The 12652-nt window shown below is 46.2% G+C and overlaps 1 protein-coding gene across 2 annotated transcripts in view; it reads left to right on the top strand.

Moving 5' to 3' along the window:
- Positions 1-12652, top strand: part of Tat (Tyrosine aminotransferase) — a 65903-nt gene that overhangs the window by 31850 nt on the left and 21401 nt on the right. The window contains exon 1 of one of the 2 annotated variants that reach the window (XM_084590026.1): positions 3680-3836. The exons of the other annotated variant lie outside the window; for it this stretch is intronic. The gene's annotated coding sequence lies outside the window, so the exon portion shown is untranslated. Of the gene's footprint in view, positions 1-3679; positions 3837-12652 lie in introns of those variants that run through there. 2 annotated transcript variants of the gene reach the window in all.

Raw genomic sequence — 12652 nt, 5'->3', positions numbered from 1 at the left:
AAATCTGTTTTATTATTGCAGTTTCTGATCCGGAACATTTTTATATTCGCGTATTTTCACTCTTCTTTTTAAATGCAATAAATCTTATACAGCCTTGCAGCATTTGCCAAAGGAAACATCTGCATTATTTACAGGGGAGAGCCAGAGCGATAACATATTTGCGTCAACTGGCGAGCACAAGGATAGGGTTTTATTCTGATGTTTTCCAGCAACCGTCGTATATGCTTGTGATTTTGATCCAGCGGTGGTCACCCGAGGACCCTCTTTGTCCGTCTTATATTCGGTCGGCTGTCGTCCTCTTGCTTACCGTATAGCTCGCTTCGGAAGCTCTTGCAACATTGGATAGCGCGCGCGCGATCTTGTCCCTTTTGTAAACAACATTGACGTCAGAGGGGTTGGGCAAAATAACCCACTTTCTCTTTTGAACCGGTTTTGCATGTGTTGAGCGTTCCTCTACTGCCTTAATCTCTCCGATTACAGATGTCTGGGTATACGCGTCGCACCATGCTGCACCACGATGCCGGAAATGGCATGTTTTTTTCTGTTTTTTGTTTTTTCCCACCGGACCGGACCGAAGCACGTACGCTGATGACGTATATGCCGGGAGAAGTCTATTTACCGGGTACCCTTTCCGTCGCGTAGGTGCCACTTCACCCTGCATGCATTCAGCACACTGTAATTAATTAAGGAGCCCTATCACCACTACTTCTTGGAGCACCCACACTGCCTGTTGTGAGAAGTATTTTTCACGTTGTAACGAAAAAAAGTCAGGTTCGAGACACACTTTGGGTTACGCAATACAGTCGACGTCTTCGTTAGTGTGATGGTGCTGTTATTTGCATAAGGTGGTGAAGAATCTCCCATATTCGCAGTATGGTGTATAAAGTCTACAGAAAAATAGGAAGTAGGTACAGAGTTGTTGCCCGAGGCAGCTCTCCCCACATGACCGTTAACGTTGAGGACAAATATCGGCAACAAAACTGTCTTGCCCAGTTTTCATAACGATGTGCGACCTTTTATTCCGCAGTGGCTACTCATGACATCTTGTGCCAGTGCATGCGATGGATCCCTTTAAGGATAGAAGCTCCTATTTAAGACATCTTCTAGTTGTTTAATGTACTGTTTCTTCTTCCTTTAATTTGTGCGTTAAGCCGGCTGTTGTATAACTAGCGTTGCTTTTCAAAATATAGAACAAGGTTAGTTACTTCACACAGGACTGAGCAAATTAAAGGAAAGAAGGAACAGTACAAGACTACACATTCGATCACATTGATGATTCGCCAAATACTCCTTTCCGAGAAAAAAATAAATAAAGGGAAGCATTGCAGTGTGATAACTTTTGCCTAGAGTACATGGAAGGCAATTAAGCAAGCATCTTAATAGGAGCTATCGCCATCATAATCATCATCATCATCACCGCCACCTATCGGCATCCTATGTACGTCCACTGCGAGAAAAATGCATTTCCCATTCACCCTTGCCAATTAGCCCTGTCCTGCGCCAGCTGCGAAGAAAAAGCCAGTCGATAAAGAAAGTTACAAATAGTCCGGCCGAAGTCGAAGTATTGAGATCTGTCGATCGCCGCCTGGAAATTGTCGCATATTGTACAAATCCGACACCGTGGGGAACGGCCGAATTTTGTAGTCCCGTAATTATTGGCGTTCCTCTTTCCTTTTCACAAACAGCTGCGTTACTGTCTGTACACACCAGACCCCCTTGCCGAGCAGTTCCGGTTCGGTTAATGAAAACGCTAGAGCTGCTTCTAAACTACAGAAAAACGGGAAAAAGAGCGTTTTCTGTGCAAGATACCCTTCCGCTACAAGCGCTTGTATAAGCCGAGAATCCCGAGTCATTTGCAACGGGATTCTGTGAAAGGTTTTAGACGCCATTGAACATCGAGCTATTCTCCCGGCTGCATCCTCATGTTGTTACGGAGTAAAGAGCTGGGCCGCCCCTGGCTTTTACCGTGAGAACAGTTTCAACGTCCTACTGTCGAACGCAGTTTGCTTGTCCTGTCCCCTCTATCGAGCATAAACGAGGAACAGGCAGATGGAGGGAGGTGACACCGGGATAAAGCAGACATGGCAATCAGGACTTCCTTCGCATGCGGTTTTTTGGAAGCGAGGTCTACACAGTGTGTGCACAACGAAAATACTTAATTGGCTGAAAAGGATTTTTCTGGTTTCGCCGGACGCAATGTGATCGCCGATAACGCAACCACGGCAGGCGCGAAAGGACAATCTTGGTGATGGCTGGCATTATTCCAATGCAATGATTTCGCATTTAAAGATTGCGACATTTTTACAACATCAGTTCTGCAGCTCTCTACTATGGTACGAACCAATCGCTAATATAGAGCAGCTTAGCTTAATTCTTCTCTGGCTTGCACAGAGAAATGGATATAAATCTTCAGTGTACCCAAAGACGTTTTACGGTGAGTCGAATGATAGAAGAATCTGTAGTCAAAAGGACCGACTAGTTTTCACTAGGAGCTTAATATTCAACGTTATTGGCTGTAGTGCTCGTATAGAATCACAGAAGATATGCAGAAATGGAACAAATAAGAAAAATTGTGCTTCTGTTTTGAAGAAAATAGTAATAAACAAAAAGATGAGTCGAACCTAGGCGTTTCCTCGCATAATGCCAGAATCCCGTCTCCCCTCCCCCCTGGCGCCAGGGGCCCCCCTCAAGGAGCCCCCACCTCTTCCACAGGTTCACAAAGGGCCCCCGACATATTCATGACTGAGAACCACTCACCTACGCATTGGTGCTGATGCAAATGCCTTAAATAAATGTTGAAATGACTTCAGTTGCGTGCGTCCTAGCTGATTCGTCTGAACATTCAAAGTGCCTTTTACTGCATAACAGACATCCATTTGTCATGGTGCTGCGATCTGTCCTTGAAGCGATAACAACGCGCGGTCTGCATGCGCCCGCACGTGCCGCAGAATGGCTCTTCAGCGCTGCGTGTCGCCGGAGGCTGCATGCCAGGGATAAAAATTGACTTTGGCAAGAGAGCACCACTATTGAGAATTTTCAGAGTGCAGCCAGGCTACATGGCCCAAAGAAAACCAGCCGGCCTGTGTGTTTTTGACGAAAGCTCTACAAACGTGTCGCTTCAACTGCATCACGTATAAAAAATGAGACTCGTCACATTAATCGTCCTTCGTATTAGTCTTGCTCCTAATAGAGCAAGCAGTCACTGAGGTTTTCCGCGTCCACGGGAAGTGCTCGTCTGACAGTAGCCTGCAATGCTTATTCATTCTTTTTGGTTATTTTTCTGTTGAGGATGATTAAACCATATGTTGTCACCGCGTGCCACGCAGCTGAACTCCCCTCTCCCCCAAGCAGTCGCACACACGCACAAACTGCGCACCGGATGCGATACGCGTCTATGAAGTTTTTCGGACGAAAAGAGCATGCTACAGCCGCTCATGACAGGGAAGCGAAAAATTTCGAGAAAAATTTCGCGAATGCTGTCACACGACGGTCGCCTGCCCATGCCATCTGGCAATTCACGGCCAACCTCCAATGGCCGAGTTAGGCGGCAGTCGAGATACACGTGAATGCGTACGTGGACGCCACCCGAGGCGCTGCCTTGCGCCACAACCGAGACGGCAATCTGCACGAGCTCCTGGAGAAGCTCCAACGCCTTTAGCTGGCCGATTAGAAAGACGCAACCGTACACCTCCTCCTGACCCGACCGCAGCCGGCGCGTCCGTCGTACAGCTCGTGGCGCGGCATGCGCAAACAGCAATCCTACGGTGGCACCGTCTGAAGACGCAACGGTGTCCGCGCAAAAGGCGTTTGTTCCGCACCCAACACGTCGTCTCCAGGTTGTATTTTTATTTTGACTGCAGACGCTGGCATTGCGTCCGGACTTGCTTGTAATTACTGGATGAGTAAGAAGGCATGCGGCAACTTTAGGGAGTGAAGTTTCTCAACGGCCTAACCAAAGGGGCTGCATTTTGTCTTGTGTGCCAGGTTAGCTCTGTTTTCTCTCCCGTGGGGAATTTTCCGAGAGCCATCAATTAGTGGTAAGGGAAATATGTTGCACTTGCGATGACGAAAATCTTGTGTGAACACACACACACACACACACACACACACACACACACACACACACACACACACACACACACACACACACACACACACACACACACACACACACACACACACACACACACACACACACACACACACACACACACACACACACACACACACACACACACACACACACACACACACACACACACACACACACACACACACACACACACACACACACACACACACACACACACACACACACACACACACACACACACACACACACACACACACACACACACACACACACACACACACACACACACACACACACACACACACACACACACACACACACACACACACACACACACACACACACACACACACACACACACACACACACACACACACACACACACACACACACACACACACACACACACACACACACACACACACACACACACACACACACACACACACACACACACACACACACACACACACACACACACACACACACACACACACACACACACACACACACACACACACACACACACACACACACACACACACACACACACACACACACACACACACACACACACACACACACACACACACACACACACACACACACACACACACACACACACACACACACACACACACACACACACACACACACACACACACACACACACACACACACACACACACACACACACACACACACACACACACACACACACACACACACACACACACACACACACACACACACACTGTGTCTATCTCTAAGCTCGAGTACGCCTACACTTGAACATCCGGCACGATGCCTCCACTGTGCAGCAATTAGGCGAATGCACGACAGCTGCGCTAGAAGTCACAAACAACCCACAGGAACAATCATAGTTTGCTAGTACGTGCGCACAACGTCCAAACTCTAATACGTATATATTATCCCCTATCGCATACTTATCAACTTGTGCGTTGTGAGCAAAATACGTCCTGCACGAATGCCGCATAAGAGAAGGCTGAACGATTAATTTCTTTATTCGCAACTTTCACGTAGCTTCCGGTACCGCTCTTGGGGGGACACGGCCGGTCTCCAGGAAGCGCGCTCTCCGATGTGTTCTGACTGTGCGGTCAAAGGCGGGATAAACTTGCACATGTTACCTCCAGATTATATTCCCAGAAAGGAGAGGATAATGAAGTTAATTAATATATTGATTAGATCAAGACGGTTACCTTACCATAAAAAGCATCGTGATAAATTCTGCTCGATGAAGAAACACCCCCTTAGCACGAGCGGCGTAGCTGTCTTATTTCTGAGGTTATGCATGGGTGTCGCTTTTCCTTGCCGCTCTAAACTTTGAGCAGAATCAAGTTTCGCAAAAAAAAAAAAAAGAAAGACTGAGACTAAAGCTATGACGGTTTTCAGTACGCATTTCTGATGGGAGAAGACAGACGTAAGTTGCCAGCCATACGTGTTGGTAACATTTTTGATGGCCGACCAATTCATGGCCCGCACATGTTTTGAGAAATTAAGAACATTTGTTTCCTACCCGATTGAGTGAATGCAGTGTTTGCAATCAGCAGCTGCCAGATGAACGTGTATTAGGCGCTTGTATTTAACGTTACGGAGCATACACTCGCAGTCCATATGCGGCTTGTTCTCGAAGCCAGAGCTCTAGCTGTTTTGCTTGGAACAGTTGTTCCCGAAAAAATGTTTGTGTCAGCCCTGGGTCATCACTTGCGAATGTTAATCACTATCAGAGGTGCTGCAAAAAAAAAATACAAATAAAAAACAGGTTGGTTAAAGTGATCCCACTAGACCATCATTATTGCCTTGTAGTGATGTTCTCTTGTGCCAAAACTAGGTATAGTAGGTACTTCGATGCCATGGCGTATATCTTGAAGTGAAGGAAAAAATTAGGCCACGTAGAATGCGGGGTCGGCCGCTCGGAATGCCTGTGCTATGCGCTTGAATGCACTACGCGACATCTTGTAATGATGCAGTTCGCGAGTGCCCGTGATCCCTCGATAAAAGTTGAAACTTTTATCTATATTCATGTTTATTCTGTCTGCGCCGAACATTTCTCCGTAGAACCCCGCCGGGATGGCACAGTGGTTACGACTACTGTTCTGAAGGATGCGGGATCGAATCCGGGCCTCGGCGGCCGCTTTTCGCTGGAGGCGAAAACAAGGCGCCCGTGTGCTGTGCGATGACAGTGCACGTTAAAGAACCCCAGGTGGTCTAAATTTCCGGAGTCCTCCACTACGGTGTCTCTCATAGCCTGAGTTGACTTAGGATGTTAAACCCCACAAACCAAACCGTTTCTCCGTAGCCTTTAGTGGGGCGATTAGAGTCGCCCGGTAACCTGTCGTACTTGCCGCACAGCACATTCAGCAGCAGGATGTTTCACATACCTGACCAGCCATACTCGACGGGTCCCTTGTATCGCACCCCTGTAACGCATGCTCACAAAGGCTTGTACGCTGACTGACAATACCGTGCACCACAGAACACTCGCGCGAGTATTTTAATGCAGCTTAAGGAAACGTAGCCCAACACAACGCACCTGAAGCGTGACAGCCGAATCACCTAAAGGGCAGCCATATTGGATTTCCAGTGGCGCCGCCTATAGCCCGTGAAAGTAATTTCGAATAGCGGAATTCATTCTGATTTCTTCTACCAGGGTATGAGAACATAGGAGCTTGAAAAAAGTGTCAGCACATCTGGCACGGTTTAAGGAGCTTTGGAAGATTGCAGGAGGAAAATGACCATGGTCTGCTACTCCACAGGGCTGTAAAGGATGGGAAAAAGACAGAGGATGGAGAAGGACGATAGCAGAGTAAGGCTATCTGTACATCATCATCATCATCATCATCATCAGCCTGACTATACCCACTGCAGGGCGAAGGCCTCTCCCATATTTCTCCCCTTAACACATGGCGCCAAACTTTAGAAAACACACATGCACGCCAACCACTAGATAGATAGATGTGTTTATTGATTGAAAAGAGTGAAGTCGGTCGGAAAGGTGAATATCTGGCCTGATGCTCTGCACTGGCGAAGGAGAAGAGAAGGAAGAGGATCGTGATGTGTTTACGATGTACTAGTCCAAGTAAAGAGAAAAACTCATGTATGCTTGCACGAGGACCTACTAAGGGTCGCCTTAATTTTACACCAGGGCTTGATTCACCATGCAGTTTACGAAATGCTGACTGCGGCAGGTGGCCCAGCTAGGAAAAGAATAGCAAAGAAAAGTGCAAGCATCTCGGTAGTGCGTATATGTGTCTTTTGCGTTGGCAAGTATTTCGGGAGTGTTAGACAAGTATGAATAAATATTTTTTATGATATACCTCTGATGAAGGGCATTCTTGGGCTGAAAATGTTTGAAGATCGTTGCGTGCAGTGTAAGTATAGTGCGCGATGAGGTGCGGTACAGCAGTTGCTGCGGGTCTTGCGTACCTTATTTGAAATCCCCCGTGGATTTGGCTCTAGCTCAAACCTAGCTCACCGCGGACAAGCTGGTGAGCTAGCACATTTCCACTGATTCCTACATAACTTTGGGCCCAGATGAGGTGAATTAGTTTGGTGTGACGCTTCTGGCTCAAGCTGTCGGCGATTTCGTGCATATATTGGGTAAGTTGTCAACTCCTGAGGCTTTTGAGATTTCCCTAGCGTCTGCGTATACTTGTAAAGGTGGTTAATGTGCGTGTATAGCGCATCGCTTGTTCCAGGATGGGTTGCATGGATGCTATCTTTCGCATGTGCACAGAATGAGAGACAGAGAAAGGTCGTGTAGTATTATATCAGCTATTCTTTCTGTGGTGTTTCAGCGTTAGTGAGTCCGCAGGGTAGAAAAAAATTCCAGTGGAGCACTTAAGTCTGCTTAGGTGCAGTAATGCGAAAGCGTGGCGAATTCTGTCATGCCACCTGGTCGATTCGCCTGAAATTACGCCAACAAACCTCAGTCACACTTAGCCAGATGACGTATATATAGGCATATTCACCTAGGTTAAATAAGGAGCGGCGCGGATGGAACTGCATAAGACGACGATGTTTACTGCGCAGCGAGGAAGTGTTAAAGTGGAATTTGAAGAAGGCGATGTTTGCAGCACAGCGCGAGAGTGTGTTGCAGTTTTACACGAGGCGTGATTGGCTGCGGCGATAGTATAGTGTCAAATGTGCTGTCAAAATATTTTTCTTTCAGCTGCATTCTAACAGCCTTCCTGACAAGACATGGCTTGAGCAGAAAGCAATCTTTGTAGTGTGGACGACTGCTCGTTATGTAAAAAACCTGAAACAGTTGAACATGCCTTCATTGATTGTTGGGAGGATATCTTTCATTTGGATATTCTACAGCGTACTCTAAAAATATAGTTTCTCGTAACCCCGTATGGAATTCGATACCTTTCGGTGGAAAGAGATGAAAGTATACCGTTTTATATGTTTACGGTCATGGGCATTTACAGTTTCTGGAAGACGAGAATGGTTGTTCGTGATGCAGGTGTCAATATGCACTCGGCACGTGATAACTTCATTGAAAGTGTTTTGTTTATTAGAGAAGTGTGTCGAGCCTAGAGTGAGCCCCCCGAGGAGGTGAACATTCGTGATGACTTAGCATGTCTGGGGAAATTTTAATACAACTAGGTACGCTTGTGTAGTGATGTTGAATTGTACATAGCGAGCTGTATTGGTGTGGAGTTGTCTAGGCATGTAATAAAGAGAAAGAAGCGGCATCTATAGTATAGTGGTCGCCTGGTCCAGTAAAGTTGATCTGTTCCTTGTGGCGGGGTTCAAAACCAAGTGACTAAAATCCTTTTTTTTTTTTTTTTTTTTTTTTTTGCGGGTTCGTGAGAACACGTTCTGTACACAGACCTGTCCACAGATCCTATTCACAAATTTTTTCTCCGCACTCATGAGCCAAGAAATGCTTTCGCATTCTAAGAGCGCGCTGCCTGCGCTACAAAAGCTCGCACGCTGGCACATAATATATGTCCTCCTGACGCACACGTGAAAAATTTACATATCGCTCTGTTTCACCACTCCTCAGCCTTGCAACCTTTTCCCTGTTATACACTCTTCGCGTAAGGCGGAGCCGTAAATTGTTCAACGGATGCCGCTAAATATGACATTATATTTTACCGCGAAATCGACATATGTTTTTCTCGCGTATGAACAGGGGCCTTTTTCAAAATTTCGAACTGTTCCTTTACGAATGCTGATTGAAGCTATTGTTTGTAAGAGACGCTTATCTGACTTGTACTCTAGTGCCAGATATTCTTCTTTTCGCTCCCATTCTTTTGGTTTCAAAACAAATATGGCGCTTGAGATAGAAATAATGACTTTGTGTTCACCGTGACGTGCAGACCACCGTTACGCTGCTACAGGCAGATTTCTTTCCACGCAATATTTGAGGTCGAAGAACAAGGTTGTTGCGAGGCAGAGAGAGAGAGTATCGCATTATCAGACTGCAGATGCAGATGTAAGCAAGAAAATTAACTGAATGCTTGACTTCTTATTCCCGTGAAAAGTTTGCGAGAATTGCTTTCCCCCAAAAGAAAGAAAAGCGCATAAACTATCCTACCGCGGCTGTTGGTTTTGCTTAAGACGATGGGTTCCCTTTCTTCTTTGCTTGCATTTTGCTTGTGATTTGCCTTGCATTTTCGGGCAGGCTTCTGCGGTAGAATTCCTACGCTGCTTCGTGCGCTGTGCTTCGTGATGTCGCAAGCGTTCTTTTAGGGCGTTAAACCTTTTAATAGCACCGAGGAATGTGTTCGACCCCGCGCTCTGAAAAGAGAGGATACAACGACATAATTTCCGCTTTAGAACCCATGTTTCATAAAAACCCCAGACTTTTTATTGGCCGACAAGTGGTGCAAAAATGAGTCGGGTAGCTATCACCTCTTGAAGGTCACTTCAGTGCAACCAAGCGGTTAATTATAATTACCCGCAGTACTTCTCAAGCGTAGGAGGAAGAGCAGTAGAAAAGCATGCAGTTAATTATAATTTCCTACATGCGTCTCTACGCTTGAGAAGTGTTTAGTGGAGGCACTTTTTGGCTTATTTGACAGCTTCCTGAGCCGCCGCTTCAATAAAAAAAAGTAAACACGAACACTGTTAATTCATATAACGGTGAGGAGGTGCGCACGCTATCTTGCGCTCGTTTTCAAAGCACGCACATTACAAAAAAAAAAAAAATGATCTTGACTCTTTAAGAATGATTTCGGAGTTATGAAAACCTTTGTAGACTCCTTCAGAAACAAAACATTTTGGAATGCGCGTTCTAGGAAAAAGAATAATTGCATGCTGCCTCGCAATTAACGTAGTCACCAGGCTAAGCTGGCAGGGGAAGAAGCATGCATGTTCCCTTACATTATTACATTTCAGGTGGCTGGCTATAGACTGGGCCGAATTATTGCTTCTTGTGAACTAGCATCCCGTAAACATATGTTACTTACCAGTACATTCAACACAGACACGCTATGATCACAAGCGTCAAAGAAGCAAAACGCGGCGAGCCGATGTCAACTATAGACTGGCCCACACGCCACCCCGTCTGTGCTGCTTCAGTATGAAAAGCTGATACATTATTCCTATTCGGCCGATGATTACTTCATAAACATGAGCGAAGAAACTTTTTTTTTTCGTTTGCAAATAGCGTTCCCCTTGATGGATAACACTGAAATTTTTTCGCCCTTCAGAGATAGAGGTGAAAACAGAATTTGGTAGTGTGCGTGGGCCGACTGCTCCATTCTATACTACAAAGCTTCAAAACGTAATGCACACGAATGTAAAAGATTGGCGCCAACCATTCGCAAGCAGCGCTTACAATAATCAACTGCTGATTATGCGCGCACCAAGATACAGCGTGTGCTTCGAAGATGTAACTTTATACGGCCACCACTACAACTGGCGTTCGGAAAATGACAAAGTATGTCTATTGCATTACCCGTACTGCTCCAACCTGCTCATTTAGCCGACCCAGTCCACAAAAGGCATAACAGTGACATAATAGGGCGGACGTGTACCGCTTTAACGGCTGCCAACTGCACACGCACAGTGGCTCCGTCTGGCCTCTCCCCAAGCACTGTTCGTGGGTTGTCGGCGTCCGGTGAACGTGTATAACTATGCTACGTTAGAAGCTTCTATTGATTCCAGGAGCCCAAACAACTGCCACTAAGACCTTCTATCGTTACGACGCTGTGAAAACGTGTCACCGAGTCTCCAAGCGTGCACGCTGCGCTTCAGCTCCCACCGCCCCACAGTTTGTTCAAAGGGGCGACAGGTGGTGCAAAACTCGCGAGCAAACTTCACTGTAACTGAGCCTTATGCTGTGCGCAGGCAACAGCAGAAAACGATCGACAGTATTTAATCCGATGGCGGACAACATATGCTATGGCTTGAATTCTGAAAACCCTCGCAACGTTTCTAACTGATCATCCCGAGGTTCTATTGCAAGTGTGGAGTGCAGGTAGGCACTGCACGCTTTTGGTAAGTGTGCAGTGGAAACGCAACATCTGGCGCACACTGTGTAGTATGTAATGGCATACTTTCTACAGGTACATGATCGGCTGGCTCAGCTTTTGGTCAAATCTGGTCGGGTTAATAAATGACTCGAATTCGAGGCATTATTGCCGAGGTGGTTTGCTGGCAAAGGAAAACAAACTTCTTTCAGGCATGTCATGATATACACATGCGTGGATATATCAATGCTGTTTGATCGCGCTGACGTGCTCTACATCCAGGCGGGTGCGACTTGCTCAATGATGTACTATAGAGCGAAAAATAGAGTAGTTTGTTTTGGTGTGTAGGGTTTAACATCCCAAAGTGACTCAGGCTATGAGGGACGCTGTGGTCGAGGGCTCCGATTATTTTAGACCACCTGAGTTTCTTAAATGTGCACTGAGTCGGGCAGTACACGGACGCCTTGCATTTCGTCTCCATCGAATTTTCTGTAGCAAGGAGGAAGTTTTTTATTATTTTTTTTTTGCTCGCACGCTTTGCATGACCCAGTGAATGCAGCGCATGGACAGATTGGTTTGTTGCACAATTGAATAGTATGCGATATTTATTCGGGATCCGCATCCGTCTTCAATAAGCGCTTGTGAGTCGATCACCTAGCGATAGTTTTCTTCGTTAATCTAAACCAAAAGGTCGAGAAGAGATTCGATGGAGGCGAAGAGCAAAAGGCGCCTGCGTGATTTCCGAGCGTCCCTCTTGGCTTTTTTCCGTTACGTTCATTATATTATTAAATTTTTGGCGTTTAGCGGTCTTTTGCAGTGCATAATCACTTATGTGTTCCGCACTGCAGCGGATATTTTGGGCAGTTTTTCAATGATACCATTTCTAATTATGAGTCTGAGGCACAGAAGCTATATATTGATGAAAGGCGAGCTGATCCCTATGTTTTTGGCAGCTGCAAACTGCTTACCTTTTTTAAATAACTGTAGAGGCAGGCGCTAACAGTCCAGTAAATAACGGTTCTAAAATGAGCGGCTCTTTGCACAACCATTCGCATCTCACTGAAAATACTAGCACTGAGCCAACGCTTTTGTAACACTGCGCGTACAGTGT

The sequence above is a fragment of the Amblyomma maculatum genome, chromosome 1 (assembly GCF_055883805.1).
Source record: "Amblyomma maculatum isolate TAMU_Amacu chromosome 1, ASM5588380v1, whole genome shotgun sequence".
Lineage (NCBI taxonomy): Eukaryota > Metazoa > Arthropoda > Arachnida > Ixodida > Ixodidae > Amblyomma > Amblyomma maculatum.
The sequence above is the reverse complement of the archived record's forward strand: the minus strand, read 5'-3'. Positions and strand labels throughout refer to the sequence as shown.